This window comes from Callorhinus ursinus, unplaced genomic scaffold (assembly GCF_003265705.2).
Source record: "Callorhinus ursinus isolate GAN/ISIS: 27379988/994484 unplaced genomic scaffold, GSC_fseal_2.0 scaffold26, whole genome shotgun sequence".
Taxonomy (NCBI): Eukaryota; Metazoa; Chordata; class Mammalia; order Carnivora; family Otariidae; genus Callorhinus; species Callorhinus ursinus.
The window spans coordinates 17,324,918-17,350,467 of NW_027397088.1; the positions used below are offsets into that span (position 1 = coordinate 17,324,918).

The following is a 25,550-nucleotide window of genomic DNA, read 5'->3' on the forward strand; positions in this document are numbered from 1 at the left end:
CTTCGTCGAGGTTTAACTCTCAGTTATTTACATCTCTTCCCTTTATGCTTGAAGAGCTCATTGATCCTGGAAACCCAGATCTTATATGGTGTTATGTCAATTATCACGTCTTCAGCAATCGCTAAGGGACTGCTGTTTCTGTCCCAGAACACTCAGCTTAGACACACTCTTCTAATCGCCCATTAAACATGTCCATTTGGCTATTCTCCACTCATCACAAATCCAACAGGTCTAAAAGTCAACTCATCGCCTTCCCTTCCTGTCACTAATCCCCCTCCATGCCCTTGTGACTTTTTCTATTTCTATGAACGGTGTCACAATTTTCTCAATCCTTCAAATTTCAGAACTGAAACAAAACAAAACAAGTTTTTTTATCTCTTTGGCTATTTGCCATCTGTACATAGTCATTTAGTTTTATTGATTGTTCCTTTAAAGTTTATCTCTTGGTTCACTTCTTTGGTGGGTGATTGGCTGTATCTATTAAAAATTTTTGTGTGCATATTCTTTGGCTCAATAATTATATTTAAAAGAATTTATCACACAATTTTTCTTAAACACCTGCAAAAAGACTTATACATATAGGTATGTTTATTTCAATATTGTCAAGTAGGAAAAATTTGGAAACAAACTAAATGTCCCCCACTCACTAGTTCTGGATGTACCAGTATAAGCTAAGATACTCTTTCATGAAAAAAGCAAGTGGTGAGATTAAATTTATACTATTATTTTATTTTGTGTAACGAAACCAAAAAGGGATACACACATACTTATATATGCATAGACACTTTTTGTAATGTAGTTTTCACCCTTTAAAAACTTAAAATGTAATTTACATACAATAAGATTTACACCTTTTAGTGTGTAATTCTGAGTGTTTTTGACAAATGCATACAGTTGTATGAGCCCCTCACAATGGAGATATAGAATAGTTGTATCAGTCCAAAAATCTCTCCTGTGCCATATGTGGTCCCCTCCAATTCTCATCCTCAACCTCTGGCCACTATTGAGGTATTTTTTGTCTTATATACTTTATCTTCACCAGAATGTTGTACCAGGGGAATTATGCAGTATACAGCCTCTTGAATCTGGCTCCTTTAAGCTAACGTTGCATATTTAGGTCTATCCCTGTTGCTGGGTGTAACAGTAATTCGTTCCTTTTTATCACTCGGTAATAGTTCATTATATCAATAGACCACAGTTTGTGTATCCGTTCTCTACGTAAAGGACTTCGGACGTTTGCAGATTTTAGTAATTATAAATAAAACCATTATAAACATCCATGACTAGGTTTTTGTGTAAATGTAAGTTTTTTTCTCATTTGGGTGAATATCTAGGAGTAGAATTGATGGGTCATATTGTAAGTATGTGCTTAACCATATAAGAAACTGCCACATTTTATTTCTAAAAGAGCCATGCTATTTTGCCTTCTCATAACGAATGGATGAGTTCTAGTTGCTTCCCATCTTTGCCAGGATTTGGTATTGTCAGCATTTTTTTTATTATTATGTTACTATTCTCAAGGATAGTGTTTCAGTATGTTTTCAATTTACATTTCCGTAATGACTGATATTGAACATCTTTGATTGTGCTTATTTTAGGTATAGTCATTTTTGAAAAATACTCACACACACATTCTTAATCATGGTTATGCACAGTACCCACAATGAGAAAGATTTGTAGTAGCTGGTGTGGGATCAGATTTTTACTTTTATGTTTATTCTTCTTTATGTAGTATTTAAATTTTGTCAAGAGTGTGTTTACTTTTATAAAAATCTTTATAAAGCTAACTTTAAACAAATTCTTTCCTTTATACAAAACCATTGCTATGCTTTATTAAACCTCTTATAGGGCTTCATATGCAAAATATAAGGATAGTAGATTATCCAAACAACTACAGGGTAATCCAGAATATGAAGAGGATTGTTTCTGGATATATACAAAGATCTGTCTCCTCCATCCCTTTTTTTAATTCCCCTAGATCAGATCTCATCATGGAGTAAAAATTGATGTTATTTATTTCATATATTTAAAAAAAATCAATAACCCATTTAATTTTGATAAATTTAATAAGAAAAGTAACAAGAAATCAGTGTCATATCCTCAAAACATACCTTTCAAATGAAGAAATAAAGCTTGAAAAATGAACAATATGAACTTTTTATTTCCAAGTTGAAATCTCACCAGGAGATTTCACTACACCTCTATTAATGTGTTAATAATATATAATATATATATATATATTATCTGTTTGAAATTAGAAAGACTAAACATACTAAGTATTGGTGAAGATATAGAAGCCGTGGGATTTGTATACACTTCTGGTGGGAATATAAAATGGCACAACCAACTTGGAAAGCATTTCAGCAGTTTCTTAAAAGTTTCAAAATACATGTGTCTTATGACCCAATTATTCCACTCTAGGTATTTACCTGAGAGAAAGGAAAGCATATGTTCATACAAAGACCAATACACACACATTCATAGTAGCTTCATTTGTAATAGCCCCAGACTGGAAACAAGCCCATCAACATGTAGATGGATAAAACAAATTGAGGGATTCCCTAAAATGGAATACTACTCAACAATAAAAAAAGGGGGGTGGCGCCTGGGTGACTCAGTCATTAGGTCTCTGCCTTCGGCTCAGGTCATGATCCCAGGGTCCTGGGATCGAGTCCCGCATCGGGCTCCCTGCTAGGCGGGGAGCCTGCTTCTCCCTCTGCTTCTGCCTCTCTCTCTCTCTCTCTCTCTCTGACTCTCATGAATAAATAAATAAAACATTTAAAAAAAGATAAATTCATTATCTTGATTATGGTGATTTGTAGGTAAAAAGAGATGTCCAAATGTATCAAATTATCCAGTTTAAATATATGCTATTTATTTTGTGTCAATTATCTGTCGGTAAAAGCTGTTAACAAAATTGAACCCTAACAATATCTAAAAAGCATCTTGCCTCCTTATCATACAAGCATATTACATAGAAAAGAAGCCATGTTGATGAGTTTAGACATAGACCTGTGGATTTTAAGACGTAGAGGCATCAGATGATGGTGATGATGATGAGAAAGACTGTCAGAGATGTGCCATTTAAGTCGTCAGGGATGGGCTTTTCTCCTCTCGACTCCTTTTCTCCTATCGAATGGCCAAGTGTTGCACTGTCCAAGACAGTAGCCCCCAGCCACATGTGGTTATTGAGCACTTGAAATGTGTCTAGTGAAGAGCTACATTGTTCATTTTATTTTATTTTATTTTATTTTAGTTAACTTAAATTTAAATTATAATAGCACATGTGTCTAGTGGCTACCATATTGGACAGAGCAGCTCTAGAGCACTTGTTGCTAGAAATCTCATTGTCATTCTTTCCCTGTCTGATCAGCATCTGAATTTTTCCGTCCTCACCAAAAGGTAACTGATAAAGATGATTCCTGGCAGTGGTAGCAGAGGCTTCTGCTCTGGGAGATGAAGCAGGAGGGGAGAAGGAGGGAAGAACACCTGAACTTTTCAAATCAAACTTAGATGAACACCCATATCATTACAGAAAGTTCTTTCGGACGGCCCTGCTCTCTGGAGGGTTGCTGAAGCTGTTTGAACATGACAGGTTTGAACTCATATGCAAAATGAAATTTGCTGTCTGCTTGCTTCTAAAGCCAGGCACGAGGAGAGTCATTGAATTCCACTGGCTACAGGTCTTCAAATGCACAGAGCAAGTGCTACAGTGATTCAACCTTCATCAAATGCGCTCAGCACACAACCTGGTCATTGCTGCTCCAGACGTGAGGGAAAGATGAGCTCTGGGACTTTGGCATTAGAGCTGGGTTTTATGTGGATGGTTGAAAAACTATCTACAGAATGTACCCTTACATAATGAATAAGCTTCCCTCACTGATAAATGCCAATTTTCCAGTGGACCATGGAAAATTGGCTATTTTTGGCCACTCTGTGGGAGGCCATGGAGCTCTTACTGGTGCTTTGAAGAATCCTGGAAAATGCAAATCTATGTCAGGACTTGCTCCAATTTGCAACCAGTTCTCTGTCTTTGGGGAGGTGGGAGGGCACAAATCTCTCAATGGATATTGGGAATCAGATCAAAATAAATGAAAGGCTTGTGGTGTTGCTGTTCTTAGCAAGTTTTATTCAGGTTCTGGTTTAGATGTAATCCAGAAGACGATGACTAAACATGTCAGTAAACCAGCGACTTCCTGACATCAATTGTTTTTAGATTGTAAGAGGATTATAATTAGAGTTACTTTTCATCACAATCTTTATTAATGACCACATTGGACTTCATGTAGAGTTTCTGAATACAGAAAAAATCAGACACAGGAATGTCTTCTGAGTTACAGAAGTTAGACTATAGAAGGGTGCCTGGGTGGTGCAGCTGGTTAGGTGACCAACTCCTGGTTTCAGCTTAGGTCATGACCTTGGGGTTATGAGATGGAGTCTGGCATTGGAGTTCGGGACTCAGTGTGGAATCTGCTTGAGATTTCCTCTCTCCCTCTCCCTCTGCCCCGCCCTTCTAGGCACGCGCGTGAGCACACGCTCTCTCGCTCTCGCTCTCGCTCTCTCTCTCTCAAATAAATCTTTTTTTAAAAAGTTTAGAATAAAGAAAAATATAGTTATCAGATTTTATTTTATTTTTTTAAAGATTTTATTTATTTATTTGACAGAGAGCGAGACAGTGAGAGAGGGAACACAAGCAGGGGGAGTGGGAGAGGGAGAAGCAGGCTTCCTGCTGAGCAGGGAGCCCGATGCAGGGCTGGATCCCAGGACCCTGGGACCATGACTTGAGCCGAATGCAGGCGCTTAGTGACTGAGCCACCCAGGTGTCCTTAGTTATCAGATTTTAAAATATGGTATTTCTTGCCTCTGAAAGGAGTTTCATTCTGTAGTTGAATCATCTAAAGAAATGTACCTAATCCAAACAAACAGATTTCAAGTGTATAATTATAATTTCAGAATGCTTATCGACCATCAGATATGTTTGGATGGCACCACACAATTATTCAGAATTTCTGTAGTTACTTTTCCCTAAAAATGTGGGCAGCCCAGCCTTATCTTACAGATCTCTTTGACACTTTTTATGAGGTTATAGTAAATCATTCAAGACTTGTCTGAAGATCAAGTTTTGTTGAATGAAGGATGAATTTTCATTGCTGCATCTGTGAGAAGTAAGGTGTTCATCACTTTTTTTTTCAAAGTCAACTTAGATTTAAGCCCCCAGTATTCTCCTTCATCATGTCAGAAACTGGAAATAAAAACTTGGCCCCACTCTGTGCTGTAGAATTCTCCCTCTTCCCATTTATGGCATTTGCAGAGGTTACATTGATTTTTTTTTTCATCCACTATTATTTCATCATGACTAGGAGAAATCCACAACATCGTAGTGAGATACTTATTTAAGTTTCACCCATGAATGCTTTTATTATTCTTAAAACAGGAAATCGAAAGTGTAGCCTCTCTAGGCTCCTTCAGTTTCGATTCAGGACAACTTCCAGTGACACCTGCCCTGTGGTCATGGATAGTGGACCGGAAAGTGTTTCTTCTAGCCAGGTGTTGGTTCCACGCCCCCACGACACCTGCAGCCCAGCCGTGCACTTTTCCCACCAACGCTGGCAGCATGGGCTGGCCCTGGCTCCAACTCTGTCTATCCTCTCTGCCCTGAACAGCACCCCACACCTTTCCTGTTGCCTCCTCCAGAGCCTCCCTCCATGCACGCACTGCCAGATGGGTCCATGGGTATCCTGGCCTCTCCCTGTCATTCGCTGCACCTCCACTTTCTCCAGCCTCCAGCCCTACTGATCCCTCAAAAGTAGAAGCTGGAAAAAGAGCCAAGGGTAAGCCAGGTCCAACTCCTCACTTAGAGCTGCCCCCTTCCTCCTACCACCAGATCACTAACTATTAGCGGATTTGACAGGACCCAGAGAATTTCTGAAATGGCATAAGATGAACAAGGTACTCTCTCTATATATCATATGAAACCCAGATGCTAATAGTTTAGTCCCACATGAGATGTCATTCAAAAGAACAGTAATGCAGAACCTCAAAGAATAACCTAAGAAAGCCAAGCCTTTACTGAAGGTTCAGACATCCTTCCGGGAGCACTGGTGGGTGCAGGCAGAGATACCTCCCCGCCCGCCCTCACTACTACCACCAGAAGCCCAGATGGTGTAACCAAAAGTGTGCATGGTGACTCTGTTTCCTTAATTCAGGAATTTCCCTCTGTATGATCAGGTTCTTGTGTTGGCAGCTGAGAAAGCTGCTGACAGCTGGGGAGTTATTTTCTCCTTCAGTCACAGGATGATGGAGATAATCTAGGATGGGAAGTGTGGGGGAGAGGAGCAGGAGACAAATGCTCACTGCTCTGAGCAGAATTGGGCAAGATGGCTCATAGGTCTTCCTTTCATGGAGATCAGACACCTAAATAACTCATGACTCTATCCCTTACATCTGATGAGAAACAACTGGATCATATTTTTGTCGATGTCAGACATTTGAGGTGTTAGAAAGAAGGATCAGGTTTCAAATCAGCCTTATGATTTTTCTCAGGATCATTACAACATACTTAATCCAGATTGCATTGTTTCCAAAAAAGTAAATAAACCTTAAGAATGCATGAAAATCAATAGAACACTATTTTCCAAGTATGAGATCCGGCCAGGAAAATTATTTGAAGTTAATCCTTCCTGTTTTGTTGATGAGGGGTGAACTAAAACAAGCAGAAACTTGGACATCTACAGTTGTTCATTGTAAAAAGTTTTCAGGGGATGGCTGGGTCGTTCAGTGGGTTAAGCATTTGCCTTCTGCTCAGGTATGATTTTAGGGTCCTGGAATCAAGCCCCTCGTTGGGCTCCCTGCTCAGTGGGGAGTCTGCTTTTGCCTCTGCCTCTCTCCCCTTTCCCCCACCCACCCCACTCATGCTCACTCTCTCTCTCAAATAAATAAATAAAATCTTTTTAAAAAAAGTTTTCAGGCGCCCCAACTAGGAATATACCTCCTTGGAAGGAAAGTCATTGTTTTGGAATTTTCCACTTGCCAACTTAGAGATTCCATGAAATTGTGGATCAACCCACTCTTCATTTTGTAAATATTAAATATATTCTCTATTTAATACACACTTAATATACAATACATATATATCACATTAAATTCGTAAGAGGCCATTGATTACTATCTTCTTGTTTAAAATTATTTTGAACAAGGAAAGTTTCTTCTAGACAATGCACATTTTCCAGATTGTTCCCTTAGTGTTGGGTGCCACAATAGGCAGTCCAACCAATACCTAGCGAGAGCCTTCCATGTGCCAGGTGGATGGATACTTTAACATTTCTTTTACTTAACAGGGGGTTGTTAATTTTGGCTAAATTCTAGCTAGACTGCTCCACACATCTCAGGTTTTATTCCTTTGCCATCATTAGCTGCCCAATCATGTAGCAGTAGTGTAAGTACTTACTTCTGCCATAATTAAATGAGAGAGGCAGGAGTATTCCACTTAATAAACAAAAATCTTATTTTAAAAACAAATCTAATTTTCTTTTGCAGCTATACATTATGGCTTTGCTTTTAACTTACAACTGCAAAATATATCACATAGAAGATATGAAAAGAAAAAAATACAAAAATACTTGCATATGTGTTAGGATGATGTGATTATTTTTAATCTGTTCTCTATTTTCATTATTTTAAGAAACAACATCAAAATGAAGAATAAATGAGCTTGCCATCTTACTAATAAACTCTTGTCTAAGCATTGGCCTCTGGCAATTTCACCTTCTCAAACCTTCTTTATACTCAGAGTACAAGAGTTAAATACCATATTGTGTTTTTTTTTTCTACTCACTCTGGGTTCAAATGGGCCTCCAGATCTCTTAAATTCTCTTGGGTAATCTCTCTCCCTTAAGCTGTCTCTAAATTTTGAATTGGGCTTTTCTCTTATTCTGTTTTCAAAGCCATTATCTTATTTCTCCACAGTAATTGGAATTTAAAAAAATATATTAAACACTTTTTGCAAAAGTGGTTCCCCCCACACACACACACTATTCTGGACAAACTTGTCTATTTCTCTGAGCTCTGACTTTAGGTCTGGATTTGTTTCAGTAAGCAGATCGATGAAATCGTGTATCGACCACTGATTACACGTGATGCACGGTCCTCGGCTAGGGCCGCTGGGTATAGCTGCGCTGGTGTGCCCAGCAGGAGGGTAACTGACTAACAGGTGAATAGGAGCTATTTGTTAACAGGTGCCAAAGGGAAGAGACTATGGGCAGCCTTTTTCGGCATTGCATAATGATATAAATAAAATAAATTTGAGATATGTACGGTTCTGCTTTTAGGCATTTAAATACAGATAGAGAAAACTTGGAAAGGAGAAAGCAGAAAAAATATTTAAGAGGGAAATTTCTTTCTAATTTAATGAATAAACTATCAATTTCAAAGGTATTCAATGAAGGAAGAGATTGATGTGAACTGGAGTGTTTAGGAATAGCTCAGTGGAATATAAAAAGAATCCTTAGGTTTAAGACCAGCGGTCTTCTCTACTTCTAGTTACATAAAACTTTCATGCAGAGTCATCTTATCCACAAAGTGGGTTATTAGAGGTATGCCCTGTGGTTTGAGTGGTGTCCACCAGCCCCCCTTGTCTTCTCAAATGCCTCTGAACCTCACCCCATGCCCACCTCATTGCCTAGGATTAGTAAATTATCCTTTTGAGGTAAGGTATGACCATCACAAGATGCTCTTTAAAAAAAGAAGTTATTCCCAAAAGGTTAAACCTACCAAATACGATCTGCCTGGATGATTCTGCTAAGTGAAGCTGCTTTGTGCCTGGGCTCTGCAGAGAACCAGAGCCTGTGCTCACCTGACATCGAGATGTTGGCTTTGCTGTGGGACTCAGATAGCAAAGGCGGGGAGGAACCATTTGTCTCTATTTTGCACTTCTGTAAATCACTGATATCTTGATCAATGTTTAGACATTGATCTGAATTTTTTTCAGAGCTGACTCCAAAAAAATATGGTAAAAGCTATGGATCATCTTCTCAGATAAATGCAGTAACCTAAAACACGACATCTAGTGCATGGAGCTCACAGATTCCTGAAGCCTGTCTAGAGATCCCAGGTTTAAAATCTCTGTTCACTGAACACATAACAAGTGTCATTTTGGGTGTCTGCAGTGCTAGGGAAACTGATATTGTTCACCTTCACTTTCTTCTATTTATAGTTCATCACTCAACTTTTGTGCTCACCCTTCCCTCACCCCCCACCTTTGTGGGTGGATAGACCATCAAAATAATGACTAAGAATCCTCACATTGGAAAAAAAGATGGCTGTGTTCTGCTACCTGTGATTTGTTTCCATATGCTAGAACTATGTGACCAAGACCAAGGTGTGGCCAAAGGAGACCAGGGCTGTGTGTGGTTGGTGGTGGAGGGGAAGGTGGCATGGAGGTGGTGTCTCAGAAGCTATGTGACGTGGTCAGCTCCACCATACTTTGTAGCTGCTCAGTCAAAGGCAAGCTCAGTATAACTCCTCCATAGCAGAGAAAATCGGACCATGTAGCATAGCCATCAAATAACTCTCTCTCTTTCGTGGATGCTGAGTCAGGACATATGAAGGTAGATAAGAGAGAAATCCTTACTAAGGATCTTCATGTGGCAAAAGATTGGAATATTTAAAATTTGTTCTTTTACTTCTCTGGCACAAGCTTCCAATGCTCCAATGGAAAGGTAGAAGGTCAGGATGACAGAGTTGAGCTACCCTGATTTCCTCTTTGAGAAGAAAGGATAAAGAATCCATTCATCCAAAGCAGTTGATGACTCACTGTTGCCTCTGCCAAGGGAGTTTGTATCACAGAAATGGGGCGACATTTGACTTATATAATTTATCTTTGTACATATTTCACTCACTCTGTGATACTATAAGTTTCCATCATTTCCTTAGTCGGGTTTATTCATTCCTGATACATCAGCTCAGTGGAAGCAGGATATCAGTTTTATTCTTAGATAGTCTTGATGATGCATAGACATTAATTTCTATCACAACCGTTCAGATATCTAGTCTTGTAGTAAGCATTTGTTATTATCCACTGCTACTTTTTTTTAAAGTTTGTTTATTTATTTATTTAGTAATCTCTATGCCCAACATGGGGCTAGAACTCATAACCCCAAGATCAAGAGTCGAAGGCTCTTTCGGCTGAGCCAGCCAGGCATCTCCCCCACTGGTACTTTTCCCATTTATTCCTATTTGTTCCTATTCATTCATGTAAAGCATAGGGGTTAAGTGCACAAAATCAAGCCAGACTCCTGGATCCAAAATCCCACTACCAATGTTGTTTTGTGATCCCGAGCAAATGGCTAAAGTTCTCTGTGCTTGGTTCTTTATAAAGTGCAGATAAGAACAGTACCCCCTTCACAAGGATGGGGAGTTAGTCTGTATAAAATGCTTAGAACAGAGCTTGGCCCATAGTAAGTGTTCAGAGTTAGCCAGGATGATTATTCTCTGTTTGCATAGAGTGTTGCACTCTTAGTACCCACAATGTGTGAATCAACCACTGGTAAAATTGCCATTGATAACTTTCAACTTGGGAGTTATTAAAATACAAACTCGCAGGGTACACTCGTAATGTGTTCTTCAGAACTTCCAGCTTCTGAGAAGGCGGGTTTTTGGAGGCAACCATCAAAATCCTTTCCTTTTCACAGACCAAGAAGAGCTCCCCAAAAGGACATTGTGTTCACTGGACGCTTGCCATTTGCCAGTCAGGGGAAGGAGATGTGGACAGAATAACATGGGGGCAATAATCCGGTCTCAGTGGGCTCCGCAGCCATGTGGTGGAGTGGGGCTCACAGAGGGGCCGTAGCATAACTTCATGAAGGGCGCCCCTTGGAATCCAGAGACCCATTCTCTTTCGTGCAGCAGCAAGGACACTGCTTAAGAGAGAGGGTCTCTTTGGGTTCATTTGTTTCCATCCATGACCCAACTTCAGGGGAGACTTCACCGAGCCAGCTCACAGATAGTTAGCCTCCTATATGTCAGACTGACACACAGGTACGTTTGGACCTCGAGAGTAGATTCTGGAAGAGGAGCACGGAAATCTGGCTTCTGCCTGATAGCTGTATGAGCTTTATAGACTATGAATTTTGAGATTCTCAGTCACCTACTCACCATCGAGACTCTAGCAAATCCCTTCATTTAAAATAGTTAATTTAAAAGTTTTACGCTATATACAGAAAGGTAAAAGAACAGTAGAATCATTCCAACAATGGGCCCCTCCACTTCACCATGTGCCTACCGTGTTCTCAGCTTTCAGATACAGACATGGCTGTGTTTATCCAGGAGACAAAACCAATGGGCAGGAGAAGGCTCAGATGTAAGAGTACGAGGCCAAGGCGGAATAAGACAAGAATATTATTAGCTTTGGCAAGGGAGGGGATGTTAATTCAAATGAAATATAATGAGCAGAGAAGAGGAGAGGAGAAATTTGGGGGCAGAAGGCAGAAAAATGGATGGTATAGAAGCTAACGTGGCATTAGCCTCTTCGTAGAGCAGATAATGAGATCATCGGGTAAGGAGACCTGCAGGTTTGGGTTGGAATCTCAAGAAAGACTGAAGAGATTTAGAAGAGCCTAGCTCCTGAACTCTTCTTTCTAACTCCACAACCTTCAGAACAATTCCTGTGAAAGAAAAATGTGTCAGCAACAAATGTACGCGATGACCTTTCTGTGTCAGCCTTGGGGACATAGCATTAAACCTTTGAACAGACATGATCCTTGTTTTTTTGGAACTTTCTGGTCTAGTTGGACACTATGGACAGTAAAATTAGGGAGTTATTTAGGAAGATGAGTTCACAGGCGGTAAGCCCCATTGGGGCATATGTCAGCAGACATATGCTATTGTTAGGTGAAATTAGTTCTGAGAAGAATTCAGGCATCAGGTTAAGGCTCATTTACTTTTCCTTCCAAACTAGTGAATTATTTCTTAGAGGATTTCCCTGCCTCTTATCTCTTTCCAATCCTAGATGACACCACCAAACTAACCATTATCATGGCTCAGCTCCAAACCTGTGACTAGTTCCCTGATCCCTGCCCCCTGAGGGGGCAATCATCTTAGGTTAAGATTGAAGACCTCCACCAGCTAGAATCTATCCTTCCTTCACTATCTGACTCCTGCAACTGTCCATCCCAGCTAAGGTCACTGACTGTCCTTCAGACCTGCCCTGTCCTTTATCACCTCTTCACTTTGTCCCTGCTCTTCCTTTTATCATGAGTGTCCTCCCTGGGCCCTCCGCTCATATCGTTTTATTTCTGCTTGAAAGTTCGACTCTCACTTCTGTCAGGATGTGAGCTCTAATCCCAGCACTAGAAGCAACTTCCCTCTCTTCTAATGACCACAGACCTTCCGTCGTATTTCTTTTAGGACAATTTTTATAGTCTTCTTTAGACTGTGGTTATTTTCATACTCTCTTCTTCCTACTATACTATAAACCTAAGGGCAGGATTTGTGCGTAGTCACCTTTATACTCCATAATACTTGATACTCCAAGGCAAAATATACTCAGCTAAAGGGAATGCTCTATTTAGTATTTGTCGATGTTAATGTTGCGGGGGGGGGGGAGGTCATGTTAGACTGGAACCTTGGATGTTTCCTGTAAACCTGCACAAACTGGTTCTATGGCTATATTACTTTTTACATTCTTGGAATATAAATGTTCTAAATACATATATACTTCGTCCATCTATTCATTCATTTATTCATTACTCAGTAGAAATATATTAGATACCTATCAAATGCAAGGCCCACGGGGATGGGGATGGCTCTGGCTCTCGGATATATGCAGTGTACGCATTCATTTATCAATGCTTATGCCATTTTGTTTCCCTTCTTTTCAGACAAAGGGGACCAAAGAGGCATCCCCTGTTGGCTAAAAGCAATTTGTATTAGCAATGACCTTCATTTAAGTTATGACTCTCAGGTCAGAATAAGCCTTGTAAGGCAGAGAACCAAACTAGATGCAATTTTAACATTGACAGAAAATATTAGCTTTTTAGACATTCATCCTCTTGTTTGTTTGAAATTTTTCGTATCAATTACCATCCCCCCCTTCTCCTCTGTAATTATTTTCCTGGCATTTATTCAATGAAGAGTTTAAAGTCCACTTTCTCAGACTGAAATAAATGATGAAAATTGAAAATCAATGTTTTCCTTCTACTCATGTTAACAAAAAAAGTAAAAAGCCTCTAATTTTATATTTATAATCAATATATAAAGGGGAAATGGCCACAAACAGACATAAACGTAGAGTGCTTTCGGATAGGTTTGTTTTTAAATAATCGGGCGTTTATCCTCTTTTTTCAAAGATGCTGTATGTAAGATTCATCTTAAAAACACATTAGAAAATGTTTTTACAAGATCCGAATGCATCTGAGCTTGATGCCCAGCTAATGCGTTAGATGCCCACCTCCCTCTCCCGCCAGGACCCTTATTCACATATCGGGGTCGGGGGACACACAGGCCTGTCTCTTGCTTCCTAAGGACCCATCATATCTCTGCAAGGTCTTCAAGGAGCCAACCTATCTGGCTCTTTCAGCCAGGAGTCTCCCGGATCTTTCCAGACTTCTTTGCAAGGCTGCCTGATGCGGTGAATTCATTTCTTTCATAGCCGGGCGCTTGGCAGGCTCTCTCTCCCTTCCCCTGTTGTCCCCCGTCCCTCTCTTGTCTCCCACGGCCCATCTGCCCCTCCTTTCCTCCAGCCCCCTCTCCTCTCTGCTCCCCTTTATTTCCACTCCGCACCCGCGGGGCTTTGCCCTCCCTCCCTCTCTCTCCCCCTCGGCTCGTCTGTATTTGGAGCTCCCGGAAGCTGCCGGCGACTCTCCCCAGGAGCAGCGTGACTGACACCGGCTCCGATTCAGGGGGGAGGAGGGCGCGGGAGGAGGGTGCGAGTGGCCGGACTCGGATTTGCGGCGCCGGGGACCGGACCCCGGGACACCCGGCAGGTAACCGGGAGCTGCGGGCGGGCGCGGGTGGGGAGGGCCGGGGGCAGGTGCGGGGGGCGCCCCGCGGCCGGCCGCTCGGAAGTTGCGCCGAATGGGGGGTGGGGAGGGTGCCGGGACGCGGCGGCGGTGCGCGCGGGCGGGAGAGGCGGCGCGGGCCCCTGCGGGGTCGAAGGGCCGGGGAGCCGGGGCCTGGGGGCCCGGGGCGGGGACGCGGGCGGGCGGGGCGGGGGCGGCCGCCCCATCTGGGTCAGCGCCGCGGCGCCCTGCCCCCGCCCTGTCCCTGCTGCGGGCGCCCCGGGGCGGGCGCGGGGAGGCGGGGTGCGCGCGGGAGCCGGCCGGGGCCTAGCCGCCCCGCGCTGCCGCCCCAGGCCCGCCTTAACTTTGGGGGTACTCGCTCCCCGGGCTCCGAGCCTCCCGGGGGTGCGGGGGGGTGGGGGGAGGGAAGAGGGGGAGGACTGTGACTGGGCTGGATCCGACCACGGCACCTCGATTGGAAAGTGCTGGAAAGAAACGGACCTGGCTTCTCTGCAGAACCTGACTAGAGGCAATGAGTCACTTTGAAAAAATGCAAAGGCAACTGAGGCTTTGAGGGACAGCCCGGAATAGGGCCTCTCACACAGCTGGGTCCCTGACTGCTTTGGGTAGAGGGCTGTCCGTGCAAGCAGCTGAGTTATCATAACTCTCAGGGCTAATAATTGCATATGCAGAAGGCCTTTCCTTTATTCTCATCGGAGTCGTGTCCGGCATCACAAACAGGCTGCAAGTTTTAGCAGCATTTGAATTGATGCATTCTGTAAAATGAGGAAATATGGGTGACTGCGTTTAGGATATGGAACTAGGATTGGGTCCAAACGGCCAAAGCGGAGATGGAACATTTAGCAAAACATCAAGAACCTTTGGTTCTGTAAGTCTTGGGAATGCAGAAGCTTATGGGACTCAGGCATCATAGTTTACCAGAATTGTTTGCAGGTACTATTTCTTTACTGCGTATATAGGTTTCTTTTAATTTAAGGAACGTGCCTTAGAATTCTTGGTAAAATATCTGAGCTCACGTAATGTAAGATTATGACAGTGGAATGATCTTTGGGGAAATTGTTCTTATAGACTATACGCCTCTTGAGGGCAGGGGTAGGATTTTTGGAACTTCTTTCAGCCCCGAATAGTATTTGAATTACAGCATGTAACAAGCAGGGAGTAAAAGTTTTTTTTAAGTAATTAACTCAATAGCTTGAGTGTCCCTGAATCATGACTTCTTGAAGATAAAGTGTATTTTGCAAAGAAAGACTATTCCATGAATTCCCATATCTAAAAATCCCTAATAAAATTAGAATCAAGGTGTCATAGTTATTCAAGAGAAAAAGAAATTGAAAAATCAGGAAGGTGACCATCGAAGTGGCCATGACTGGTAGGAAATAGGTTTGTGGTGCTCATTGTTGAAGTGAAAATTGTATGAACTTCAAATTTCAGCGTCCATAAATTTCAGCCACACCATTCCTTTATATGTATTGTCTGTGGCTGCTTTTAAGCTGCAACAGTAGACTTGAGCAGTCTACAGCCATACCACCCTTAACGCGCCCGATCTCGTCTGATCTCGGAAGCTAAGCAGGGTGGGGCCTGGTGAGTACTTGGATAGGAGAACAGTAGACTTGAGCAGCTCCTAAAGAGATCACATGGCCAACACTCTCTAGCCCTTGGCTCAAAAAATTTGCCAAACCTTACACTATATCAGCAAATTTGAAGTTCATATAATTTTCACCAGTAAAGAAATATTCTTCTTGTTTTTTCAGGCACTTAAAAATGTAAAAATAATTCTTAGCTTGAGAGAGGAGAGGGAGACATAAAGACAGGATGGAAGTGGGACAGGTTTGTTCTGTTTTAGGACTTTGCTACTTCAGCCTGCCATGTGATCGTTTGGAGAAGAGCCTTGGAAGGGATTAATGGGCCAGATTATCCGAGTGCCTGAGTCCTACCCAAGAGTTGTTCCATATCTTCAAAAGTAGCATTAACTTATTTGGGTATTATAGTGTTTTATTTTGTCTCGAATATTTCCTAATGGACATCTTCATGTATGAAGTTTTGGTTTTTATTAATTATGTAACATTTTATACATAAAAATAATATGCTAAGTGTATGTAAGCTATAGCCATTATGTTCCAATGGCCACCATCACTGCATTAAAAACTAGGGCTTAAGAACCAGATGACTGTGAAAAGATAACCTACAGAATGGAAGAAAATACTTTAGAATTATATATCTGGAAGGGGGCTTGTATCCAAAATATATAAAGAGCTCTTACAACTCAATAATAAAAAGATAAATAACCCAATATAAAAATTGTCCAAGGATCTGAATGGACATTTCTCCAAAGAAGATATACAGATAGCCAATAAGTAATGAAAAGATGCTCAACATAATTATTCATCAGGGAAGTACAAACCAAACCACACTGCGATACCATTGCACGCCTATAGGATGAGTAGAATAAAAAAATCAGCTGGTAAGTATTGGTGAGGATGTGGAGGAACTGGAACTCTTTTACTCATTTATGGTAGAATGTCAAATGGTGCAGCTGCCTTGGAAAACAGTTTGGCAGTTCCTTGAAAGTTAAACACTTAAGTTACCATATGATAGAGCAATTTCACTTGCAGTATATATATCCAAGAGAAATAATGGAAATGTCTGCACAAAAACCTATGCACAACTATTTATACCAGCAACATTCATAATAGCTAAAATGTGGAAGTAACCCAAATGTCCCATCAACTGATGAATGGATATATAAAATGTGGTCTAGCCATAGGATGGGATAGTAGTTGGCCAGAGAAAGAAATGAAGTAGTGATCCATGCTAAAACGTGTGTGAAACTTGAAGACATTATTCTAAGCAAAAGAAGCGAGTCACAATAGACCACAAATTGTTTAATTCTATTCCTATGAAAACGTCCAGAACAAGGCAATCAATGGAGACAGGAAGTAGATTAGTGGTTGCTTAGGGCTGGGGTTTGAGGGTAGGGAGGTGATTGTTACAGGCTACAGGGTTTTTCTTTGAGCTGATGAAAATGTTCTAAGATTGACTGTGGTGATGACTGCACATATCACTGAATTGTACACTTCAAATGGGTGAATTGTCTCCTACGTGTTATATCTCAATAAAGCTGTTAAAGAGAATACACGGAAACTAGGGGGGAAAAGCCCCACTATATTGTTACCTGTACTGTTGATTCTTTGTGTTCTTCTCCCGTGCCATTCCCCATGTCCCTCCAACCCTGAATTTTGTGTCAATCAATCCCTGGTTTTATTACATATGTATGTATTCCTAAACAAGGGGCTGTTTAGGTTTTCTTGGTTTTTGACTTATGAAAGGGGTGTATATAATCTCACTTTAAAAAAAACTCAACATTAAGTTTTTAAGAATTGTCCCTATTGTTGCGGGTAGCTTTGTAGCACTTGTTGGCGAATATTGCACAGTGCATTTATCCATTCTCTTACTGGTGGGCATTTGGGTTGGTTCCCATGTTTTGCTGTTACAAAGTGCGTTGCTGTGAAGAGTTTTTTCCGTGTGTCTTGGCACAGATGTGCAACAGTTCTTCTGCGTGAATGTGACTGTATCATATATTTTAATGACTGCATCATATATTTGAAAAGAAAAAGTTGATTATTCCTCTGACTTATACATTAATGGTATAATCTCCCGCTTCTTCATTCCCCCAAACCAAGTGAATAGTACTGAGATTCTGTCTTCTCGTTCCATTTAGATTCTAATTGCAATATCTATTATGTGATATCCCAAGAAGTGTGGAAAAACATGAGTCTAAAGCTGTACAGCTGAATTTCACAGCCGGACCACGTACCCCATGAGCATCTTCATTCCCTTTTATCACTTGGGTTTAGGATGGGACAGAGAACCATTTTATTAAGTCAAAGGGACATGACTGTCAGCAAGGTCCATAAGTGGTTTCTAAACCTTACTAACATTTTCCTTGTATGTGAATCCCTGCTGGGCAGGCCAGTATTTCTAACATGACTTAGTTTGGTTATTCTGGTGACAACGAGCCAATTGGAAACCTGGCGTTTTAGCCTTGGGCACTTTCTAAGCCTGCCCTGATTCAGGCTGTGAGCTTTTGGATTTCATCCTGGGTATTTCTGATTGTACTTAGGAAGAGAGGAGGCTCTGTAAGGTCAGAGCAGGCCATTATAAGGGATTTTCTAAGGTTTTTTTCTGTTTTAATTAGGGTAAAATATACAACATAAAATTTACCGTTTAATCATTTTTAAGTGTACAGTTCAGCAGTATTCAGTACATTCACAAAGTTGTGTGACTGTCACCACTCTCCATCTCCAGAACTTCTTAATCACCTCAGACTGAAACTCTGTCCCCATCAAATGATAACCCCCATTCCTCCCTTCCCAGGCCCTGGCAACCACCATTCTACTTTCTGTCTCTAGGGATTTGCCTGTTCTCAGTGCCTCATGTCTGTGAAATCACGCAATGTTTGTCTTTTACATGAGCTTTTATGTCAGGGAAATTGCATATTGTTTTGTTTTTCTTAAGTAGACCCATTTCTCACTTATGGAAAACATCTTTTACTGAGCAGTTATGTAAAGAGGACGGTTTCCTTTTCAGGAATACGGCCCTATATGGGAATGGACATAGCAAGTGTTCTAAAACCAGAGGGAAAACGTCTGATTATTATGGATTACTAATAATAATTTCATCTGGCCTGTGTCATTAGATAGACATCCTGGTTTCTCATTGACCACTTAACCAAGTGGAGAAGGTGCAGTAGTCCCAAGATAAAAACGCACATCTATCTGATGAAAGGATAAATTGGGTAACCTTGAGGCCATTCTACAATATACAAATCTGATCTGAAATCATTCTAGTTTTGATAGGGTATTAAAGAGCAGGAGAGGGGCGCCTGGGTGGCTCAGTTGGTTGAGCGTGTCTGCCTTCGGCTCAGGTCATGATCTTAGGGTCCTGGAATCGAGCCCCACGTTGGGCTCCCTGCTCAGTGGGGAGTCTGCTTCTCCCTCTCCCTCTGCCCCTCTCCCCTCCTCATGCTGTCTCTCCCACTCTCTCAAATAAGTAAATAAAATATTTTTTTAAAAAGAGCAGGAGAGTTCTGGGAGTCTGGAAATGGAAGCCAGGTGATCTCCACAGTAGTACCGAAGGGGGGGTGGTCCCTGGAGCAGCTAGACGCTAGAGACGGCCGGGACAAATGTAGTAGTACAGAGGCAAGGCTGGTTGTCTTGTTTCTATGCTTGTACACATTATAATGAGAAAATGACCCTTATTACTTTGTTATCAATCCATGTGGAAATCCAGAGAAACTGTGGGATCTGTTGATTATTTCTTCATTCCCCTATGTCGGATGACTGTTGTATGTCCAGCACAGTGAAGGTCACTGGGGATGCAAAGAGGACTATCAGTGAAGGAAGATATAAGGAACAGGAAGTGCTCCAAGCTATGCACGGAGGTCTCAAAGGATCTACTAAGGTTGTAGTCGCCATTAGTCCCAACCTGTTTCTATTTAGTTTTATTCAGAGAAGGATCACTGGATTTTTTTTAAAAAGATTTTTAAATTTATTTTAGAGAGAGAGTAAGCACAAGCGAGCACAAGGAGGGGCAGAGCAAGAGGGAGAGAGAAACTTTAGCAGACTCCATGCTCAATGTGGAGCCCAACGTGGGGTTTGACCTCACAACCCTGAGATCATGACCTGAGCTGAAACCAAGAGTCAGACGCTTAACCAGCTGAGCCACCCAGTGGCCCCAGAATCACTGGATTTTTATGAGATAAATTGATTACTTTACTCTAAGGCAACAAGAAGCAGTCAAGATGGATCACACCAAGAAAACTAGCCAACTAGATTTTCCAGAACCAAATGCAATAGACTTCATAACGGTGAAAGCATATTTCAGTCTGATTATAGCCTGATGTGTTGTGAAGGCTGTCCGTTCTATGTATTCTCAGTTTAGAAGCCCAGAGCATGTAGGTAAGGGGATGGTGAGATATGAGGGTGGTCTTTTCATCTACTGAGCACTGTCTGGGACTTGTGCTCATGTCTGTCCAGTGGCAGGTCACCCCGATTTCTGGCCTCATGAGTTGGTTGATGGAAGAAGAGTCCATCCAATTGGTTGTTTGGCGTTCGGTAGACCACATGCAGACTGTTTCTCCTGGTATCATCCTCTAGGATGCTGGAAGCTGTGGGTGGAGATTTTCAGGGGTCCAATGCAGGGTCACAAATATTTAGCCAAAGTTCTTAAACTTGCAATTTTGATTCCTCCTTAATTTCCATTTATGCTTCTCTGTTTCTCTGTGCTCTTGTGGTGCTTTCTGCTGTTCAGAGTTCCCTCTGTGGACTGCCCTCCGACCCCCCTTCTTCTGTCCTGCTTCAAAATGGCCTTTGTCCTTCCCTCAGTGTCTCTTCTGAGTGGAAGGTGGATGATTATCTAATGAAAGTCACTGAAACCTTTGAAAAAGAGGCTCGCTAATGCCGATGAGTCTAGGTAGGCTAGGATTAGGGGTGGGACTCATTTTTGTGCTTCTTACTTTAGGCCAACAATCTTCAAACTGTGTCCATTAACTGTATCAAAGACTTTCAGTCTTCTTCACATGTCCTTTCTCCAGAGACGAGTCTTCATGAGAGCAGGCGAGCCACAGACAGGCAGGCTCCCTCTCCTACCATCTTTTCCATAAGCACCTCTCTCTCACTTTACCTAAGAAAAACCTGAATCTGTAATCCATCTTCCTAATTCATTTTACTAAAAAGGCCTATTTCTAACCTGTTTTTTACTAAATTGCACTGTCCAAGGATATCGACATCTAGGGAGTGGGGAGGGCAAACAAGGGGGACATTTCAGAATATCAGCTTTAGGGGTAAGAAAGTGAATGATACCAATGCTCAGACATCGCAAATCATGTGTTTTCTAAATCTCTGTTAAAACACAAACAAACAAACATAACACAAAAAAATCCTGGAGATTGATCTAATCAAATTGTAAACTGATATTAAAGGACAAATCTAGAAAAGGATGAAATCAGGACTCTCATGCAAATGAAAAGTGAACATTTTTTTAAAGATTTAATTTATTTATTTGAGAGACAGAGCACAAGGAGGGGGAGAGGGAGAGAGAGAAGCAGACTCCCTGCTGAGTGGGAAGCCCATGTGCAAGGGGCTCCATCCCAGGACCCTGAGATCATGACCTGAGCCGAAGGCAGACACTTAACTGACTGAGCCACCCAGGTGCCCCAAAATGAACGTTTTTAAACATACTAAAAAATGAGAGAGCCAGGAAGGTCTACAGTCAGTTCAAAGGAGACCATTGATAGGAAAGTTGAAATGAATTTGCTTAATTGCTGTTAAGCTGGCTTCCTCCACAGTGGGAGAGGAAAGTCAACTGAATTTCCACAGGATCAGACTTATTAATGTGCTTATAGACAATAATGACCTGCTTTCGATCAGCTTTTTACAAGTTAACTGCTATATCTGCGGAGTTGTAAATGGCCCTCATCAAAGACAGTGAATGGCTGAGATAAGCCAGATGGATGAGTAGGTAGGGCTCTCGCTAAGCAGTCTTCTCAGTTTCTCCTTACGCTGATGATTCAAATAATTTTTGATATTTCTTCACCGTGTGATGTTTAGTATACTCAGGAGTTCAGAGACTGGAGTGACGTTTCTATAACAAAATGTCACCCATTCCCATCTTCTCATTTATATGAGCATAGTTTCCCAGCATTTACTTTGATAAAAACAGAAATTGATGTTCAACCTTGACTCATTCTAGTAATAAATTTACTCATCCACATATGCATGAAAAAAAATTGAAAAATGAAAGTACTCAAGAGAGAGAGTTTTCCAATAAAAATGACTTTTTATGTACATTTAGTAATTATTTGTCAACATTTGTATTACATGTGTTGTTTTGATAAGTGGCATTCAGAGTTACAATGGTAAAAGTCAGAAGAACATTTTTTTTTGCCATTGAATTTACATTTAAGTTTATAAACAGTTTTGATGCAGAAAGGTATGATAGAATAATGAATAAAAGATGTTAAGGCATAAAATAAATAAAATTAGGATACATTTCTATAGGGCAAAAAGAATGGAAACATAAGTTCAAGGAGAAACTGTAATTATGCAAACTTTGTGACTGTCAAAAAGCAGCCTGTTCCTTTATTTTTTGAAGTGAATATGAATTTCAGGGGATGACAATGAGAAATAATTTTATTTTTCCACATCAATATTAACAGAATGCTAAAGGTTACATTCTTTGCAACCATTCACATTTTGGTGAATTTTTTTAAATGTCAATCTAAAAATGGGCAGGAGGGTTTTACAAAATGCTTTCTGGATATTTATAAGTGAAAATTTGGAAATCCCTTTTATAGCATATCCTTCCTCTGTTTTCGGACCAAAAATCAAGGGTCAGAAATACGGCAAACCCTTTCTGCATGATTAGCGTTGGTAAAGGAACCAATTTGTTGATTAAGAGTTCTAGTGACTCCTGGTTCTGCTAGATTTAAGAGCGACATCTCAGAAGGAAAGGTCCTGATGCTTGTGACACCTCTCAGAAGGGAATGATAGATAGCCCATCAGGTTTTATTTCTTTTTAAGTGGTTATATCTTCACTTTACACATCTTTCTCAATCTCCCCTTTGGAGGCACTCACTGTAAATTGTGTGTGTGTGTGCATGTCTGTGTATAATAACCCCAGACAGATGACACTGTTTGGCTCTGTCGACGTGTAGCTTTCATCAAGTTTGGGAAATGTTTGCCCATTATTTCTTCGGGTATATTTCCCACCTCAATCTCTTTGTCCTCTCCTGGGATCCCAAGGACACTGTATTAAATAATTATATATAATAATGTAATAAGTGTATTAAATATATATGTATATAATATATAAATTATTTAATATTGTCCCACAGGCCTCTGAAGCTCTGTTCATTTTTTTGTTCAATTCCTTTTCTCTCTGTTCTTCAGATTGGATAATATCCATACCACCAAGTACTTCCCATGGCAATCACCATCCTGCTGTTGGGTCATCCAGTGTGTCTTTTGCATTGTATCTTTCAGCTCTAAAATACTTACTTGTTACTTTTTTATAGGTTCTGTGCCTCCACTGTGAACTTCTGTCGTTCCATTCATTTTTTTTAAGATTTTATTTATTTATTTGAGAGAGAGAGAGAGAGAGAAACAGCATGGAGGGGAGAAGGTCAGAGGGAGAAGCAGGCTCCCCGCTGAGCTGGGAGCCCGATGTGGGACTCGATCCCAGGACTCTGGGATCATGACCTGAGCCGAAGGCAGTTGCTTAACCAACTGAGCCACCCAGGCACCCCGTTCCATTCATTTTAACAGTGTTTGCCTTTATCTTTTAGAGCATAGTTAAAACAGCTCCTAGAAATCTGTCCGGTAATTACAACACCTGGTCACTGGGGGCTTGCCATTCGTGGATTGTCTTTTCTCTTGAGAACTGATCACATTTTCCTAGTCCCTTGCATGTCAAATATTTTGGGGTTGGATTCTGGGCATTTTGGGTATTGTGTTGTGAGACTCTGGGTCCTTTTGAAATGCATAAATATATATATTTTTTGTTTGTTTGTTTTGTTTTGTTTACCAGGCAGTTCTTCTCTCTTGCGTTCTGTGAGCAATGGTTTCAACATCAGTACAGTTTCACAAACTTTTGCTATGCTGCTTTGGGTCCTGTGGAAGTGCTATTTAGGGCTAAGTCCGGGACTTGAGCTATGACTTCTATTGCCACTCAGATCTCAAAGCCTCTGGATCTGTCCCACACATGTGCAGGTCCGGGGCAAGACTGGGGCTTGTGCTGGCTCATGCACAGAATCAAGGGATCCCCTGCTCCAGCTCTGTTTCTCTGGGATTCCTGTCACACGGTCCTGCCTGTAAGCGTCTCCTCCCCTCCCCGCCCCCACACCCTGGGCTTCTGGCCAGAAAGATTGGGTTTCTCTTGTAATTTGAGCTGCTCACACTGCCATGGTATAGTTCTCCAAGACCAGGGCCATCCTCAGGGTTGAGCAGTGAGAAGAAAGGAGGACGAAAACTTTCATGGGGATTCTCCCCACACTCTGGACCACAGGGACCTCTTTCCCCTGATCCTCTGGCAGTAATGCGGGAGAAGTTTTCAGTTGCTTATGCTGCTGAGGGCTGATCTGTGGAGCAGCTCTGTTCCCGCAGCCACTCTTGGGAGAGGAAAATGAACCCCCACCCCCGCCTCCCACAAACCACTGGACTTCCTATACATTTTTCCATTACAGGGTTTCCTTTCCAGGTCTTAAGGCCAAAAAGAAGAGGGTTCTCGCAGAGATTTGGTTGCCTGAACCCCCTGCATATTTCCAACTTTGGGTCAACCCTGGAGAGAAAAGAGAAAAAAAAAACCCAGGAACACATTCTCAAATAAGTCTCCTTTTCAAGTTTTGACCGCTTTCCTCAGTTCACCCACTATTATTTCTCTTTCCGAGTCAGGGAGTAGCTTTTTGAGTTTTGAATGCAGTCTAGAGAGAGGCTGGAGTGGGCGATTCCCTCTTGACCCGCACTGGTAGCCCCCTCCTCCTTTTGATGCCTTATCGTGGCCCCTTTCCCTGTGGCCCCCACACCCCACCACCCTCTTGGTTCTGCGTCATTCTTTTTCTCTGTAGCCCCTTTACTTTGGGCTTCCCAGTCCAAAGAGTGGGAAAAAAAGAAGAAGAAGAAGAAGAAGAAGAAGAAGAGGTGGAGGCAGAGGAGGAGGAGGAGGAGGAGAGAAGAAGAAGAAGAAGAAGAAGAAGAAGAAGAAGAAGAAGAAGAAGAAGAAGAAGAAGAAGAGGAAGAAGAAGAACCTGCAATCTTTTGATGGTCCACGGCTCTACTTGAAAACATCAATTTTGTTACAAGTAATAAATCAAAGTCAAGTATGAAAGTAGACCCCAGGGGCTGGAGACACATGAAGAAGCAGAAGGGAGTTGGGGCCAAATCCATCACCTGGCTCTTCTCAGTCAAATGATCACACTCACATTTGTTACAAATGTCCATGCACAAAACTGGCCCAGTTTTAAAGAACTGATCCTTGGGGGTTTTCTTTTTAAGAGAGTTGCTGAATCTGCTCTTCGACCACATATAAATCTTGCAATGAAAGCCAGTAAGTTTTGAGATCAGAAGGAATTTCAGCAAACCTTCTTGTCTTCATTATTCCTGAGAGACACGGTATTCTTTTTTTTTTTTTTAAAGATTTATTTATTTATTTATTCATGAGAGACAGAGGAGGAGAGAGAGAGAGGGAGAGAGAGAGAGAGAAGCAGAGGGAGAAGCAGGCTCCCAAGGAGCAGGGAGCCCGATGCGGGACTCGATCCCAGGACCCTGGGATCATGACCTGAGCCGAAGGCAGATGCTTAACCATCTGAGCCACCCAGGCACCCAGAGACACGGTATTCTTAACACTGCAACAGCAGGGTTTAGGGAAGTGAGATACTTTTAGTCAAGTGGTGAGAAATAACTGACCGCATAAAATGCTCTCGCCTTTTCTTCTTTCAGTCACTAAGTGTCTCTGCAGTTTAGATGTGCTACGGCCTAGCCC

General features: G+C 41.6%; 1 protein-coding gene across 1 annotated transcript in view; it reads left to right on the forward strand.

The window, feature by feature from the left end:
• Window positions 1–13,702: 13,702 nt before the first annotated feature.
• The window catches only part of CAP2 (cyclase associated actin cytoskeleton regulatory protein 2), a 134,284-nt gene continuing 122,436 nt past the window's right edge, over window positions 13,703–25,550 (forward strand). Inside the window, exon 1 of the mRNA XM_073877608.1 lies at window positions 13,703–13,979. The gene's annotated coding sequence lies outside the window, so the exon portion shown is untranslated. The remainder of the gene's footprint in view (window positions 13,980–25,550) is intronic.